The following is a 16,202-nucleotide window of genomic DNA, read 5'->3' as shown; positions in this document are numbered from 1 at the left end:
TAGTTATTGATGGTTCAGCATCCAATCTTCTTGGAAGAGCCAAAAGAAGGCTCTTTGGCTGGTGTCTGATAGTGACATGCAAATAGACATCAAAGTGTCTAATACTAGAAAACCCAAGTTTCTTTGTTAGAGTCTCACTATAGAACAGAAAACTGTGCCACAGAAAAACTTGCTCGTGTACTTGTAGATCAGTCAAGCACAAAATACAATTGCTCTTTCAATAGATATCAAGTAAAGAAGGAGCTGAAAAGTAGATTATTGGCTGGAATTCAAATAACTAGTAAGCTTTGGGGTAGGCTGCTACCTGAACTTCCGATTGGTGTAAGAGGGCAGATCATTGAGATTTGAGATTAAAGTAACTGTAAGCCAAAATAATAACTCAAAATTGACAAAGTTTCCCTTTTTTTAAATTTGGTCTTTTTGAAGCAGGGTTTCACTATACAGTTCAGGCTGGCCTTGAACTAGCAGCAATCCTCCTGCCTCAGCCTCCCGAGTGTTGGGAGTACAGGTGTGCATGACCATCCCTGGTTCTTAATTTTTGCCATGAGGTAATTCTCTATTATCTTCCATAGTAATAAAATGTAAAGAAGTTTATCAGGATAAAAAGCAGGGCTGATGCATTATTCTCGGTGTCTCACACCTGGAAGTCTTTAGCATGCATATCTTCTCATCCCCCACGTCACACACAAGTCATTGTTCATTTGCCCTGTCTGTATTCTACCACAATGAAAGGAACAACAGATTTGCTTAAGCTTAGCACAAATCTAAAATTCTTTAACAAGACCTTTCTGCTCTTTTTTTTTTTTTTTTTTTTCAGAACTGGGGATTGAACTCAGGTCCTTGAGCTTGCCAGGCAAGTGCTTATTCTACTGAGCCATCTCCCTGGCCCCTTTCTGCTCATTTTTGAACCTTTCTTTCATACTTTCCTCAGACGTGCATTTATTTTTATTTTATTTTATTTTTTGTATTTTAGGGAAGGGTCTACAGAGTGTTCAGGGTCTCACTACTAGATCGGACTTGTAGTGATTCTTCTGTTTACAGCCTCCCAAGAGCTGGGATTACAGGCACGCGCCACCACACCTAGACTGAATTACTGTCTCAGCACACCCTGGGGACAGGATAGTCCCAGGGATTGAACCCCTGGCCCCTGAGCCTGCTTACAGGTGCTTTATTCCGCTGAGCTATTTGGCCGGCCCTAGATGTGGATTTATTTTTTTTTATTTTTTATTTTTTAAGAATATGATTCTTTTTTTTTTTAAATTTTTTATTTGTTTATTTATCTATTTATTTTGTGTGTGTGTGGCCAGCTCAGCCCACCAGGGGGCGGGGCTGGCTGGCATGTGGTGCTGGGGGATTGAACAGCGGTACCTGTGCTTTGCTTAGCTTAGCTTGTTCTAAGAAGGTGCTTTAGACCACTGAGTCATCTCACCAGCCCCATAGATGTGGATTTATTAAGTAGCATAAAGTAAAAAAAGAAATCACAAGAGAAAACCCATGCTTTTTTTTAGAGTTATATGATAATTTATTGAGCCCCGCCCTGCCCTTGTGGTCTCCAGGTCGCTTTTTCCACTCGTAGAGTCTGGTTGCTAGCACCAGGGAGATGGCTGTGGGGAGTGGGGCAGTGTACGGCTCCTATGAGGCTCATGAGGTGGCTGTAGCTGTCTTCCTCATGTGAGAACACAGCCAGACGATCCAGCTCCTTGTACAGTGCCTTCACTCCGGCTACCTTCTCCGCATCCTTCTGCCCATAGCCCTCCTGCAAGATCTGGTGGTGTGGCTTGCTGCAGACACTGAACCACCAGTCAGCTGCATTTATTATGCTGGATGTCAGAGCCAATCTTTCCCATCACACTGGGGTTCCCAAAGAGGTCAAAGAAATCCTCTTCCATCTGGAAGAGCTTGCCCATCACCATCCGGATCCTCCTGGCCTTGCTGTGCTCCTTCTCCCCGTCAGTGCCAGCCATGGACATGGCAGCAGCAACAGGCAGGTAGAAGGAGTACAAAGCTGTCTCGTACTTGACAATAGGTTTGTATCTCTTTTCAGTGTACTTGCTGAGATCCACATGGTCCTGGGGGGCTGTGCTGATGTCCAGAGTCTGCCTGACCTCTGTCTGATAGGCAGTTGCTGGAGGAGGTCAGGCAGGTCCAGGCAGAAAGGCTGTTCCCAGAAGTGGAACTTCAGCAAGTGGTAGATACAGGATTCCAGAAGGAAAGCATCATTGACAGCGTCCAAACCTATTCCTGTCTTCTGATACCAGCAGACCTGTCCTCTCTGTTTAAGGGATGAGTCCATTATATCATCTGTCACCAGGAAGAAAGCTTGCAGCAGTTCTACACACCAGCCCACAGTCTTTGCCTGCTGCAGACTATCTGCATCCTGTTTGCTGGGCTTCACCAGCTCCTGGAATGCTACTAGCACTGGCAAACCTGGTTGTGTTTGTCTCCGATGGCAGTGTACTCTAGGACCTACTTGAGCCGGACAATGGTATCTCCTATATCTGGGTGCCCTGTGTCATCTTCAGTCAGCATCCTGACAATCTGAGGGAAGTGCTGGATGAAATTGTGCATTTCTTGAGCATAGACATTACATTTCTGCTCTCTAATTATCCTGATAGAGGAGCAAAGTGCTCTGTTTCAGATGCTGTTTTTCCTTGGTCCCCATGTGGTTTTTATTAGGATAGTTTTATTGTTGTTTTTGGTAGTGGAGATGGAACCCAGAGCCTCACACTGAGCAGTATCTACAATCCTTTTGAGACTGGGTCTTGCTAAATTGTTCAGTCTGATCTTGGACTTGTGATCTTTTTGATCTCTCCACCCCTTTCCCAAGTAGCTGGGTTTATAGATATGTGCCATCAAACCTGAATATTGGAGTGTCCTGATAGTGATGTGTCTTTTCACCAAAATATGGGTTCTTGCGAATAGGAACTTGAACATAGTAATCTCAGAAGTAAGAGTTGCATGTTCATTGTGTTTATACACGTGCTATTATTCTCATTGTTCCATCACCTATACCCATATCTTTCCAAGGCTGTCACACTGTAGCAATGACCACCTGTGCAAAGAATAGGCTCCAAGCCGACATCCAGACAAGCATCCGAGTCTCCACTTAGAAAAACAGAAAATGACATTGTTAATTGGAGAATGGCTATCTGGAGAGTTGCGCAAACATTCCCTTATCTAACTGGCCTTTCAAAGCTGAATGCACTCCCCAGAGCCGCTGGATCTGATACTGTCACCCGTCACATTCTGGGGGAGATAATTTCAAGACATTTTAGTCCGTTTCTGTTGAGCTCAGATTGTAGCAGATTTGAAAGAAGGTAAAACCATCCCCGTCTATTTCATTCCACTTTAAGGGGAGATATGTGAACCCATTATGACAATCGACTTTATTTTTCATCTAGAAATTTTTCTCCGAGTCAGGGCAGAGTTAATCAGCTTGTAGACAAAGCAGTTAGTTACTGAGAATCGCTAAGATGAAACATGCCATAAAAATGTATAATGGTAATAATTAGAATCATAATATTAATGATAGTGAAATTAACATTTTGACCTTCATCTTCTTCCACAGGTAAGAACATCAAATTCTGAGCATCATCCCTGAAGGTGTAGTGGAAAAGGCTTTTCTGCAACCTTGTCCTTCTCCAAAGCAATTAATTTTCACATAGAAAGTGTTATTAGAATTCACAATAGTTTTAAAATATAATATTAATTTACAAGGACATTAGCACCAATAATTCAAAATAACTCTTGAAACTTACTAATGATATCACCTTATTATTCCTCGGAGATAGGTGGGAAATTAGTTTAGTTTCCTTGATGAATAAATGAACAATGATACAACTATTGGATACTTTTTGCATGGTGACAAGTACCTCTCTTGTTTGCTCATAGAAAAAATGAGGGAGAGGAGAAGTAGAAAGCACTGCTGGTGAGACTGACAGGAGATGGGTAGAAATAAATTAAAAGGCACAGGTAAATTGGGATCAGCCACTTGGAGGCAGCCACTGTGGTTCCCCATGGCCTGCTCCACAGAGGGCTTGGGTCTTCTGTTACTGAGATAATGAGTTGTTATTCCCACTGGAGAACCCCAGGGAGGGACACATGGCTGCACATCCATGTCTCGCCCCACTTCCCATTGGGAAGCTTAGGAAAAGTAGCTGGTGCCTCTCCCATCCCCTCTGATGACCTGGTACTTAAATATCAGTCCCTGTGATTTTCCACACTGTAGACCCAAGCTCTGTGATCTTGTTTCGTCCAGTATGAATTATAGTTAGTAATTGTTAAAATTGTTTTCCAAGAACTGTTCTAGCATTTTGTACTTGTTTCTCAAGCCTTAGGACACCTGTCTGAGGTAGTTACTGTTATTCTTGCCATTTCACAAATGTGGAATTGAAGTGCAAAGGGGAAGGGCTGACAACCTGCTCCCGGTCTCTATGTTTGTAAATGAAAGGGCTTGGATTCAACAGTCACATTCTGGAGACCTGCTCTTAAACACTATTTTTGCTCTTGGAATAACAGACTAATTTTTTAATAAATCAAATAAATCTGCAATTCTGTAAAGAGGAAAGATAACCGGGACACCAACTTTCCACCAGGTATGCAAATAATGATGGCTTTTGATTAATGTCATGCTCAGGCTCCTCTGTGCATGCCTTTACGCACATCTGTGACTGTGAACGTCTCACCTAAGGAGCAGAGAGCTATCTATGCTGAGTGCGAGCTGCCTTCTACCCCAACCATGCCACAGATATAGTCTCAAGTCAATAAATATAGACCTATGCTGTTATTTTGATGGGGTTTTCAGTATTTTACCTATGGATGCATTGCTAGTTAGTTAGGCAGCTCTTCAATTATTGAACACTTTAAGTTTTTCCTGATATTTAAGTTATAGAAATCAGTTTATATTTACCTTCACTGTGCCTCTAGTCTTTCCTAATAGCTGCTGTGCATTACTGCAAGATCAATATGGCCTTTCAGCAGTTAGTATCTTTTGTGAAAAGAACTAGAATGAAAGGATACAACTATTATAGGCTCCTATAGGAATAGAGGTGAGTGACTTACGACTTCCATTATCAGTGTTTTGGGGGATGTGTTCATCCAGGAAATTAAAGTAGACTTTTCCTTTTTTTTCACACTGGGAAGCAAACTCAGGACCTTATGCTTATCCATCATGAACTTCTGCCACTGAGCTATATACCTAGCTTGGCTTTTCCTTAATCTCCCATGTACAGGAACTCTGATTCTAGTTATGGGGTTTGTGCAAGCTAATATGGTATGGTATGAAAATGGACTAGAGTGTTACATCCAGAAAGCCTTCCAAGCTAGGGAGTTGCCTGTTGCTGTGTTTTGTATCTCTTTACCTTTACTTGCAGTTTAGCTATTGCGTCCCTTGTCTGCTCATTCTACTAGATGACAAGATCATTAAATAAAAAAGCATATTTCTTAATTTCAGTGCCTCTACCACAAAACTGTTACTCATGTCTAATATGCACCTTCCACATATTTTGGAAGAGGAAAGGAAGACTTTCAGGGGAGGTGATGGATGGCTTAGTTAGCAGAGTCAGGCAGTAGGTTGAGGTGAAAGGATGAAAGAGCAAAAATCAAAGAGGAGAAAATAAAAGCTAGAAGGCAGAAGTGTGACCAAAAGTATCGACAGATTAAAACAAAGAATTTTCTGTTGTGTGTGTGAACAGAATTTGAGCAGAATAAAACATTCATGTCCATGGTAAATCTTGACTTTTTGAACTTCAGTGTATAATACGGTCTCATTCCTTCCTCCTGACCTTCAGCATGTATGTTTTGTATTCTGGAATAAATAGTGTTAAGGTATTTAGTCATGATGCTGTTCTATAGTTTTTGATTGCTTTCTATGACCTTGTTGATGACTTCCTCCAACCATGTCCCATTTTATCAATGTGCCTTTCAAACTGTGGGTGCCAGAATTTAGACCCAAGACCTAAGTTTTCACCATCATTGGTGTGAAAGTGACACATTCATCTACAAACTACAGGAGTTAAGAAGGGAAAATAAAATGCTACTACATTTGCGTGTTGGATACAGATCTAAGGAGACAGGAGCCTTTCAGAGGCAATGTTGTGTGCAATAGTAGCATTTATTCAATTCTGACCTTTGAGCTATGGGCACCGAGAGGTGGCTTTATGTTTTCTTTCTCTAATGCTGATATTCCAGGCATGAAAGTGCCAGCAGGGGCTGGTAAATAACGCAGCCAAGCTTTCTGCCATCCCCTTCACTCTCCCTGATGTGTCAGGAAGCACTCTTGTTTGATCAATTCTTTCTCACCTAGCAAGGAAGAGGCCCACAGAGCCTAGCTCAGCAAGACTTCTTGCAGCCTCCAAATGAGTATTGAGTGGCTCCTTGCAAACTCAGGAGACTGGTGAATATAATATTAATCAAAAGTTCTCAGATGCTCAATGGTAAGTGAAAGAGAAGGATCTTACCAAGGGTTTGGGACAGCTTTGGACTGGAGCCACATTTTTAATTGTGTTTTGATGGGACAAACTCCCAAAATTTTGAGCCATGTTTCAGAGGGCATGACTTGCTGTTATCTGTTATTTAAAAAAAATAATTAAAAGATCTTTTATTTATTTGGTACAAGGTTTTACTACACAGCTCAGACTCATAGTGATCCTCCTGTCTCAGTCTCCCCAGTGCTAGGATTACAGGGGTGCCCCACCACACCTTGTTTTGGTGTCTGCCATGGCATATGGCACCAAGGATCAAACCCCAGTCCTTGTGCTTACCAGGCAGGTGCTTTGGCAGGAGAGCTATCTCCCAGGCCTATTTGTTATGTTTTGAAAGATAGTTTTGTTTTCAGGTTCTTGTTCATTCACTAAATAGAAGCATTTATTTAGTAAGTACTGTGTACCAGAAATCAGATATCTGGCATATAAATGTGAACAAGAATATCATAGATTGTACCTTAAGAAATGCACATTGCACATGCGCACACACACACACACACACACACTGAGATAGGAAGAGATCAAACAAGAGAAAGTGAATGCGCATCAGTTATGTTCAGTACTTGGAAGGAAAAGAAAAGGTGCAGACATAAGAATATTTGGAGGTTATTTATTTATCTTATGTATTTAGTACAGGGTCTCACTACCCAGATTGGACTCAGTGATCCTCCTGTTTTCAGCCTCCCAAACGCTAGGACTGCAGGTGTGCGCCACCATACACAGTCTCAATTGCTGTCTCAGCATGCCCCAGGGGCACGCTTAGCACCGTAGGCTGGGGATCACTCCCCAGTTCCTGAGTCTGCCTAAGCAGGTGCTTTAATCCACTGAGCTATCCACTAAGCTATCTGGGCATCCCTTGGAAGTAATTTGTACAGGATGGCCAGAGAATACTGTGCCAAGGATGAAGGATAAAATGAAGACAACTATTTGAAAAAGTGTTTTATTCTACCAGCGCTGATGTAAGAGAGTACCACAAAGTGGGAGGCTTAGGACAACACACATTTACTGTTCTAGAAGTCAGCCTTTGAGGGTGGCATATGTTCCTGGATGAACCTCAGCCATCCTTGGTGTATAGATAGCTGTCTTCACTCTGTTTTTGTGTTATCTTTCATGTGTCTCTGTGCCCAACTTTCTTTTAGACATATATTTGGATTACAGCTGCCCTCAACTCTTTGCTTTAATCCTGTAACGATCTCATTTGCAAGTGAGATCATATTCTGAAGTACTGGAGGTAAGTCTTCAATAATATGATTTTGGGGAGACATAATTCAAGCTCTAACAGTGGAAAGGATGATGTTCTAGGAGGATGAAACACACTGTTTCTGAGGTAGAAAGGTGTTCAGGGAGTAGAAGATGTAGCAGGCTGGTGGCTGAATCCAGCAGGCAGGGGGAGTGAGTCCTGACAGGTACAAAACCACCTGGCTAGTCACTCATGTTTGCTGCTAGCAACCGCTGAAATACCTTTTGGGAGATACACAGACAGAGATTGCTAGAACAGTTTTGTTTTTCTCTCACTGTAGTCTGTGGAGTACAGCTAGGGGCAGGGGTCCCCAACAGGTCATAGTCATTGCCAACTTAGATAGAAAAATTAATTTTTCTTGCAAGTCAAATTGCACTTTTGTGTCCCCTGGCTGGATCAGAAACTGCAGGAGCCATCCTGTGAATCATCTCCAAATAAAACTGTGAAAGACATGGGGACAGGGACTTCACACCACATCGGAGTCAGATGCCAAGTGGCTCTCTCCAGGGATCACACCACTGTGCTGGCTGTTGCTAGCTTTGCATCAGGAAGGTAGGAAGCTCATGCAGAGGAAAGGGCCTAGGAGCTCGTGACAATGAGTCTGGTGGAAATCTGATTTCACTTCAACGTAATTGCTTTGGGATTAGGATATTTAAGAAATTGAACTTTCTGTCATCTATGTCTTTAGACCACCACTACTTATTCCCAGAGCCTTTGGGATGAAAACTGCATTTGCATGAATCTATGTTTATCTTCTTGATGATCTTAGCTCTATTTCATTCATCCTGTCTTAATCTACTGTCAAACATGGAGGCTTATAATTCTTATCTCACTCCTAAGCTCTGAGCCAGACTCTCACTGTGGTGCATAAATGATACTTATTTTTTTATTTTGATTTCTTAAACTTTGTGATGCATTCATATTGTTTTTAATCCTTATGTGACATTTCAAGGTATATATCTTAACTATATTTTAAGGATATGGAAGCTGAGTTTAGAAACTATAAGTAGCAATATAAAAAGGAACAGACTACCTCATACTAGCAATGGGAGCCAGTTGCCTGGCTTCAGATGCTGGCTCTGCCATTTCCTAGCCCTGAAACTATAAGCTAGTGACTTTCCTTCTTTGAATCTCAAATTCTTTAACCATACAATGAAGAAAATAATAGTTCTTACATCACAGAGCTGATGTAAGTATTCAGTGAGTAACACTCTTTAAAGAGCTTTACCCAGTGTTTGGAATATGATATGCACAATGTTTTGGTTATTGTTAAAAATTAGATGTCAGTCCGAGATGTGAAGCTTACCAGTTATGCGTACTTAGGAAAGTTCTTTAACATAATAAATGACCATCTTTTGTATTTTGTGTGCCAGCCAGTGAACCCACATGTTGTCGTGATAGCCACAGGAGGCACTCCCTGCTGGGTACCTAGTTGTATGTCTGACATACGTGAGCACTGTCTGAGATACAATCAGAACCAGAAATTGCCCATGGTTTTATAAATCAAGATGAACAGTTTGTATTTAATTTAAAATGCAATAGGAAAACCTTGGAGATTTGTAGCTAGAGAAATGCTGATGTGACATGTTCTAAGTTTTAGGAAGATCATTTTGGATGTTGTGATTTAGTAGAAAGGTTGGGATTAAGAGATGAAGTGGAACAGCCAGGAGCTGTTGCTGGCATCCAGCTGTAAGTGTGGTGGGTGGCAGAAGAGATGGAGGCCGAGAGGGGCTATCTTTGAAGGATCTGTTTTTGGGGTCACACTGGACAGATCTACTTGAGGATTGGACGTGGGAAGTAAGAAAGTGGAAAAGCTGGTGTCAATATCTGGAGGAGGACGGTGGGAGGGAGGAGTGGGGAGGTTGGAGAGAGGAGACACCATGAGTTCTGCTGAGGTATTTACAATAGAAAGTATTATGAGTAGTGTGAGATGATAGTTGATTTCACAAATGAGTGTGTTTAATAAGCTCTGTGGAATTGATTTATGCCATAGTCATCCCCCATCCCACAGTAGTAGCAATAAAAATTTGAGGAAGCTGATTTTGGTATCAATGTTGACAGTGCTTCTATAGACAATGTAGATTAATGTCACAGAAGGAGGGAAGAAAACAAGCACCCTAAAAATAAACAGAACTGTGACTGAATATGTGGTTTACATTTCAGCTCCTGAAGAAAGGAAAGCATTTGGAATTTTAGAATCCCAACAATCATTTACATCTGGGAAAATGTGACTGCCTTCCTAAGAAATTGAAATGAGTGACGTATTTAACAAAGTTCATATTGAACTTAAAAGGAAATCAAAAGCAAAGCAACATAGCCATCAATTTAACGATGTTATCTTAAATCTCTTAAAGAGATGAAAACAATAAAGCACAGCCTTTAAACATACACAAGAGGGTTCAAGACAGAGTCTATTCCATCTTTTAGGTCATTGGTAGCCAGCACCGATTTTGGCAAAGAGTTCTTGTTCTAAAAATTGGGTCAAGAATGGAAAAGGGGGAGAAGAAAGGAAAGAAGAAGGTCCAGGTGCTAAGCTGTAATTGATACTGCTCTCTCCATGATACCTACCTTGAGAGTGGAGTACATTTTCTCAAGAATTTGCATTAGTGGAATTCACATGTGAACCAAAGATTAATATCATCCTTGAGGTGATATAAGACTGAGTGTGAGGCCACAAACATGTATTTGTAAGATCACCCTTAAACTTATGAAGTTCCTCAGGCAGGTGAGTTGAATTTTGTGTCCCACCAACCCCTTCACTGTGCTATCAAAGTAATATGTGAGAGTCCTATGAAATAACTCTGTACTTCAGAATATGACCTTGTTTGGAGGCATGGTCTTTACAGAGGTAATCAAGTCAAAACAAGATCCTTAAGGTGAACCATAACCCAGCGTGGTTGGTGCTGTTATAAAAGGGGAAATCTAGGCAGAAATATACATAGAGGGAACAGAATTTGAAGTCACAGGAAGATGGCAACTGTTAACACACCAAGGAAAGAGGCCTGGAACATTGCCTTCCCTGATAATCTTCTGAAAGAATTAATCTTGTTGAAACTTTGACTTGTAAACTCCAGAACTATGAGAAAGTAAATTACTGTTGTTTAAACCACCAAGTCTGAGGTATTTTGGGGGGATACCTTAGTGAAGGCATCCACCCAGGCCACAAATCCAGTTTTTAGTGATGATGTTTGAATTTCCATGGCCAAATAGTGTTCTTCTCACATATTCATGTAGTCTACTACAGTGCTTCTCAAATCCTCTAAGAACAACGAGGAAAGCTTATAAAATCACAGAATCCCAGGTCTCTGCACTACAGACACTAATTCAGTAGGTTTGTGGTAGTAGCGAAGAATTTGCATTTTCAGCAAGTCTCAGGTGCAGCCAGTCTCCAGGTCAAGTTTTGAAGTGCACTGGTCAAGCACAGTGGCCCAAGGCATGGTGGTAGTTGCTCAGCAAAGTCCCAAAATGCACTAATTTTAGGAATATGTTATAGATAAATATCCAGTAGATGTACTCATCTTATTCCATGATTTTTAACCTGTGACATGCACGAGATTTACCGAATTCTTATTTGGGTGGAGTTTGTTTAGAATATGTGCATTTTGATATGGGCTTTGTCAAAGAAAGCTGCTCCAAGTAGGGCATTGTTTGAAGCAGAGCACTTTAACAAACTCATTCTCATGTTGGTGAGGAGGAAAGGTTTTGAAGGATAGGAGTAATTGCGGCAGCCAGATGTCTATGGTTGCGAGAGACTGAAAACGGTGGCAGGGTCAGAGGACGCTAATCACCCATGAAGTAGGCTCGCCATGACTCTGACACCGCTTCTCCTGGCACACTCCGCAGTAGGTGCATCTTTGCTGAATAAATACAAAGTGAACCTGACGGGAAAGGAGACCTCAGCAGTCCCACAAAGGCAATTTTGCAAGCTGTCTGGCTGTGGAATTAGTGGAATGTTTGCTCAGGGAGAAACAGCTGACATCAACTTTGCTCTCTTTGTATCTCAAGGGCAGAGTTAGCCATGCCTCTGGCCGGCACAGACCCCCACAGAGGGAAGAATGGCCTCTGGAGGGAAAGGTTAAAGCACAGGTCAGCTGGGCTTCCATGCTCCCTTTCTCTCTCTCCCCCTGTTTGTCATCTTCCTGGCAAGGTGAATTCAATGCCCAGTAATTCCTTCTGACTTTCTAAGAGCTGTGGGACACACAAGTGTGGGAAAAGTCATTGCTGGCACTAACAGGATTAGCTCAGCTTCATAAGCTAATCACTGTGGCCAGAGAGAGTAAAGCAGAGAGTGGTGGGCAGGAGGAAAGGAACAGAGGAGAAATGGGAGCTGTTCTTTGAATATCAAGGGCTGTGTGTGTGTGTGTGTGTGTGTGTGTGTGTATGTGTATGTGTGTGCTGCCCAACTCATAGAGCTGCTTTCTTTTCCATGTAAGGAGGCTTGTACATATGAAACGGGGGCACATTTTATCTTTGTGCTTCCCAGGAGCAATCCTGAGGTGTGCCACAGAAGGTGCTGTGACAGATTTCTTTTATTGTTGAATAAAGGCATCAATGTAAGACCACATTTTAATATCACCTCTTGTTTATGTCATAGACTGGACACATAACGCTAGCCACAAGGACTTTCAAATTGTCATATTAATAATACAAGGAGTAATTAATAGAAGGAGAATAGCATGGTAGAGTAAGGACTGTTCTTGGGGACAGATACCAGGTTTCATTTCTAACAAGATTTACTGGAAGAACTTGAGGAAATCACTTGATCTCCAGAGAAATGTACTTCTATTTGCATAGAACAAAGACATGGGACTAATTGCTGTCCTCTTTGATAATTCTATGTTTGCACAAATATTTATAGCTTGAGTACAATGTAATGTTTTGTTGGGGAGGTACCAGGGAGTAGAACAGAGTGAGTTGACGTTTGACTCTAATATGTCTTACAGATCAATGAGTAAATGTAGTCAAGGCTACAGTTTGTGTTTTGATATACAATTTTTAGGTAATATAAATGTCTTAATGAGTTGTTCACAAGAGAAACAAAACAGTATGGAAGTTTTATGAGATTCAAATAGAGTTGATGTTCAAATCTTGTTCACTAACTAGATATATGTTGTTAGGCTAGTTGCTTAAATGATCTGATCTTCAACTTTGATACATAAATAAGAGAGAAATGAGAAGAAATAGATAACTTGGCCATGCTAATTATTTTTCCTTAAAGAAGATGGTGGGAGACAGACAGCCTAGGAAAGAAGTCCCGTGTCACTCACATTAGGCCTGTTTACTTTAGAGACAACAGATATAATGGTTTGATTTACCCAAAGATAAATGAGATACAGCTCCTCCATTCAAGAAGCTTATGGCCTCATAGAAGCAGTTAAGTTTTCACACATTTTTTTCCCTAGGGAGCAAAAAGATATCATTTAGTCCTTTCTGAGAACATTTTAATGTTATTTTGTACAAAATGTAGGGGTGACATTACCTACCTGGCAGGCTGCTCTCACAGGGTTAGGCTCAAAGAACTGTACCTCCTTTTGCTGTTTTCCTTCCTCAGATTCAGAGGCCTCGTAGTCTAATCTCACTGTAGGTTTTGAGGAGCAGTGTAAAAAGAGTCTGAATCTCCTGATCCCAAAGACAGTGGAATTGTGCATCTGAGAGGGGAACAAAATCAGAAGCTTTTTAACCAGGTGATGAGCAAAAGATGTGGGAGGAATGGATGCAACTAACATGGGTCAATTTTAGCTTGCCTAGGGTGTAAATGATACTGAGAGATGTGCCAGGGAACAGTGGAAAATAACATCTATTAATGCCATTGAGTGTATCCAGATTATACACTATTAAAAAAGCACAAGTAGAAACCATAGATTATAAGCATGAGATTTTAGGATTTCCTTGTTAAATCAAAGAAATTGAGCAGTGAGTGATTGGCAGAAGTAACTGAAGTTCACTCTCTGGCAATTACATTTTATTATTTATTTGTATTTATTTTGGTACCAGGGATTGGACTCAGTACCTTGTGCTTTCCAGACAGGGACTTATGCCGCTGAGCTTTATCCTCAGCCCCTTCCTGGTAATTTTTTTTATTGGATTCTTAAGATAGCATTTTTTCATTTAGTCATCAAAATTATTTTTGTGGCATCTATTCTAATTTAGGTACTATTTTTGTTTATGGGTAGGAAGTATAAAGAAATATATCAAAGTGTATTCAGGAACATATGCCTAAAACATGACAAGGCTCAATGTGATTCCATGGTAAGTACTGTAACCGGGGTATATACGGGGATTACAGGAAGAAGGTGTAATGCATATATTGAGGTACCACGTTTCTCAAAAGATGTATATTTGAAGACTTCTCTCTCTAAATGGATTATCATTTACCCTCGTCTCCTTTTCTTAAAACGTAAGATAATGCTTGGTGTAGTTTCCTTTGATTAGGTACAATTGATTAAACACTCAATATGTTAAGAAAGGAATCTATATGTTCAAATACCTAATCACAGATAGCGAGATATGAGCTTGAAGTAAGAATCAAGCTCCAATGATTAGATCATGATCAACCTGCCTCTCTCATCCTCCCTCTGTTCCCCTCCTTTTGTCTTTCCTGCTTTGTTTCTCTCTCCTTCCCTCCTTTCCTCCCTCCCTGCCCCTCTTTCTCTCTCTCTTTTTTTCTCTGATATCTGACAGTTGTTTTCCAGGAATGTCTTTGCAGAATTCAGAATGAATATATTTTATCAAAGTAGCAACTTTAGGATAATTTTTTTTCAAATTTATTTTTGCAGGGGATGAGAAGAGATAATGTGCAGCTTTTAGAATGACTGTGATTGAATAGTAGATTCTGACTTTTCCCTGTTCTGTTTTGATGTGAACATTTTATGGCTATTAAAAAAACAACAAAAAAGGAACATTGTATTGTTGGCAGGCATAATGAAAGAATGCATAATTGAAGTAAATCACAAACGAAAATATGGTAGGCTTATATCTAAGTTTTTCATTACTACAAAATGTAAGCTCTTTTAAATTTTTTTTTTCCAAATGGAAGATACCAGATGTTCATCTGTTTCCATGAAAGTCTATTTTAATTGGCAGTTGTGGTCTCAGAGTAATTTTAAATTGCTACCAGACTGTCACTTTTGCTTTTGCTGACTCAAAAGAAGGTTTAATGCTTCCCCCACTGGGCTAAACTTTATTCTCCTATTTGGAATGGTTGGATCACTTCAATTTATGACAAACTCAGAAGAGATTTACACAGTCTATGGAAATGCAGTGAAAATGCTTTAGAGTAGAAGTGCAATGTTTTAAAAGTTCTGTGAGATCCAGAGACATCACTAGTTATGAGGACCCAAGTGTAGCAAATAGAAGTATTCGCGCTAGAAAGGGTTCTCTAGTCACACTGAATTTTCTGAACCAGTCATAAAACTGGCAGTTGCAAGTGGTCACTTCTACTTAAAAATTTGTCACGACTGATCATTGGAATGTGAGGTAGAATTGGAACATTCCCTTGCTTCGTCCATCTTGCAGAATGTGTACAGAAACTGACAATCTTGTGTGACTAGCTTAACCTGGACAATGGGAGGAACTGGGGCTGGAAGACTGCACTACACAAACTGGGCATCAGAGGACCTGGAATTTATCTTAGCTCTTCCACTTGTTGATATAGTATGCCTTGTTTATTGTAGTAAGTGGGGCTATTGTGAAATATGATTCCAGAAATTTTGCCTAGCTAAAAGAACTCATAAATTATATTGTGACTGTGAGGACAGATAAAACTAATAGGTGTAAAATACTTAATGTCAAATTGCTAAGTGGCTGATATATGTATGTTGAAGATGAGTCCATTTTGTTCACCCATCTTCTAAAGTGGTGGCACCAGTTCGTACCCTTAGTAATACACTTCCTGAGATTTTGATTCCTCCATGTCCTCTTTTAAACGATTGCATACTGACCTTTGTCATTTATGCTATTCTGGCGTGCAATGGTGTTTCAGTACATCTTCTGTTTCCATAACAACATACCCAAGACTCGTTAATTTCTGAAGAACAGGAGACTTGCTAGTTCATGTTTCTGGAGGCTGGGAGGTCCAAGGTTGAAGAGCTGCATCCAGCAAAGGCCTTCCTGTGGGCAGGAATCCTGCCTAGTCCTGAGGCAGCACAGAGCATCACGTGACCAGAGCAGAGCTTTCTGGAGATGGAGCCTACTTTGTATAATGGACTCTGTCTTGAAATGATGCATTAATTGTACCCATTCCCACCTCTTATTTCTCACAATGAGTATTAAATTTCAACCTGCCTTTTGGTCGGTCTATTCAAATTCTATTACATTTTGGTTTTGACCATCCCAATAACAAAAGAAGTTGAGGATCTTTTAAATTAATATCAACTTGACACTTACCTATAGTTTTATGTGAATTTCATGCTTATTTTCTCTCCTTTTATGGGTTGTGTATCTCTTATTGAAGTATATAAAAGAATGCATATTTGGAAAAC

At 40.6% G+C, this 16,202-nt stretch overlaps 1 pseudogene; it reads right to left on the bottom strand.

Moving 5' to 3' along the window:
- Positions 1–300: 300 nt before the first annotated feature.
- On the bottom strand, positions 301–3,128 carry LOC101564656 (annotated as a pseudogene).
- Positions 3,129–16,202: the final 13,074 nt, after the last annotated feature.

Source organism: Octodon degus, unplaced genomic scaffold (assembly GCF_000260255.1).
Source record: "Octodon degus isolate 3935 unplaced genomic scaffold, OctDeg1.0 scaffold00011, whole genome shotgun sequence".
Lineage (NCBI taxonomy): Eukaryota > Metazoa > Chordata > Mammalia > Rodentia > Octodontidae > Octodon > Octodon degus.
The sequence above is the reverse complement of the archived record's forward strand: the minus strand, read 5'-3'. Positions and strand labels throughout refer to the sequence as shown.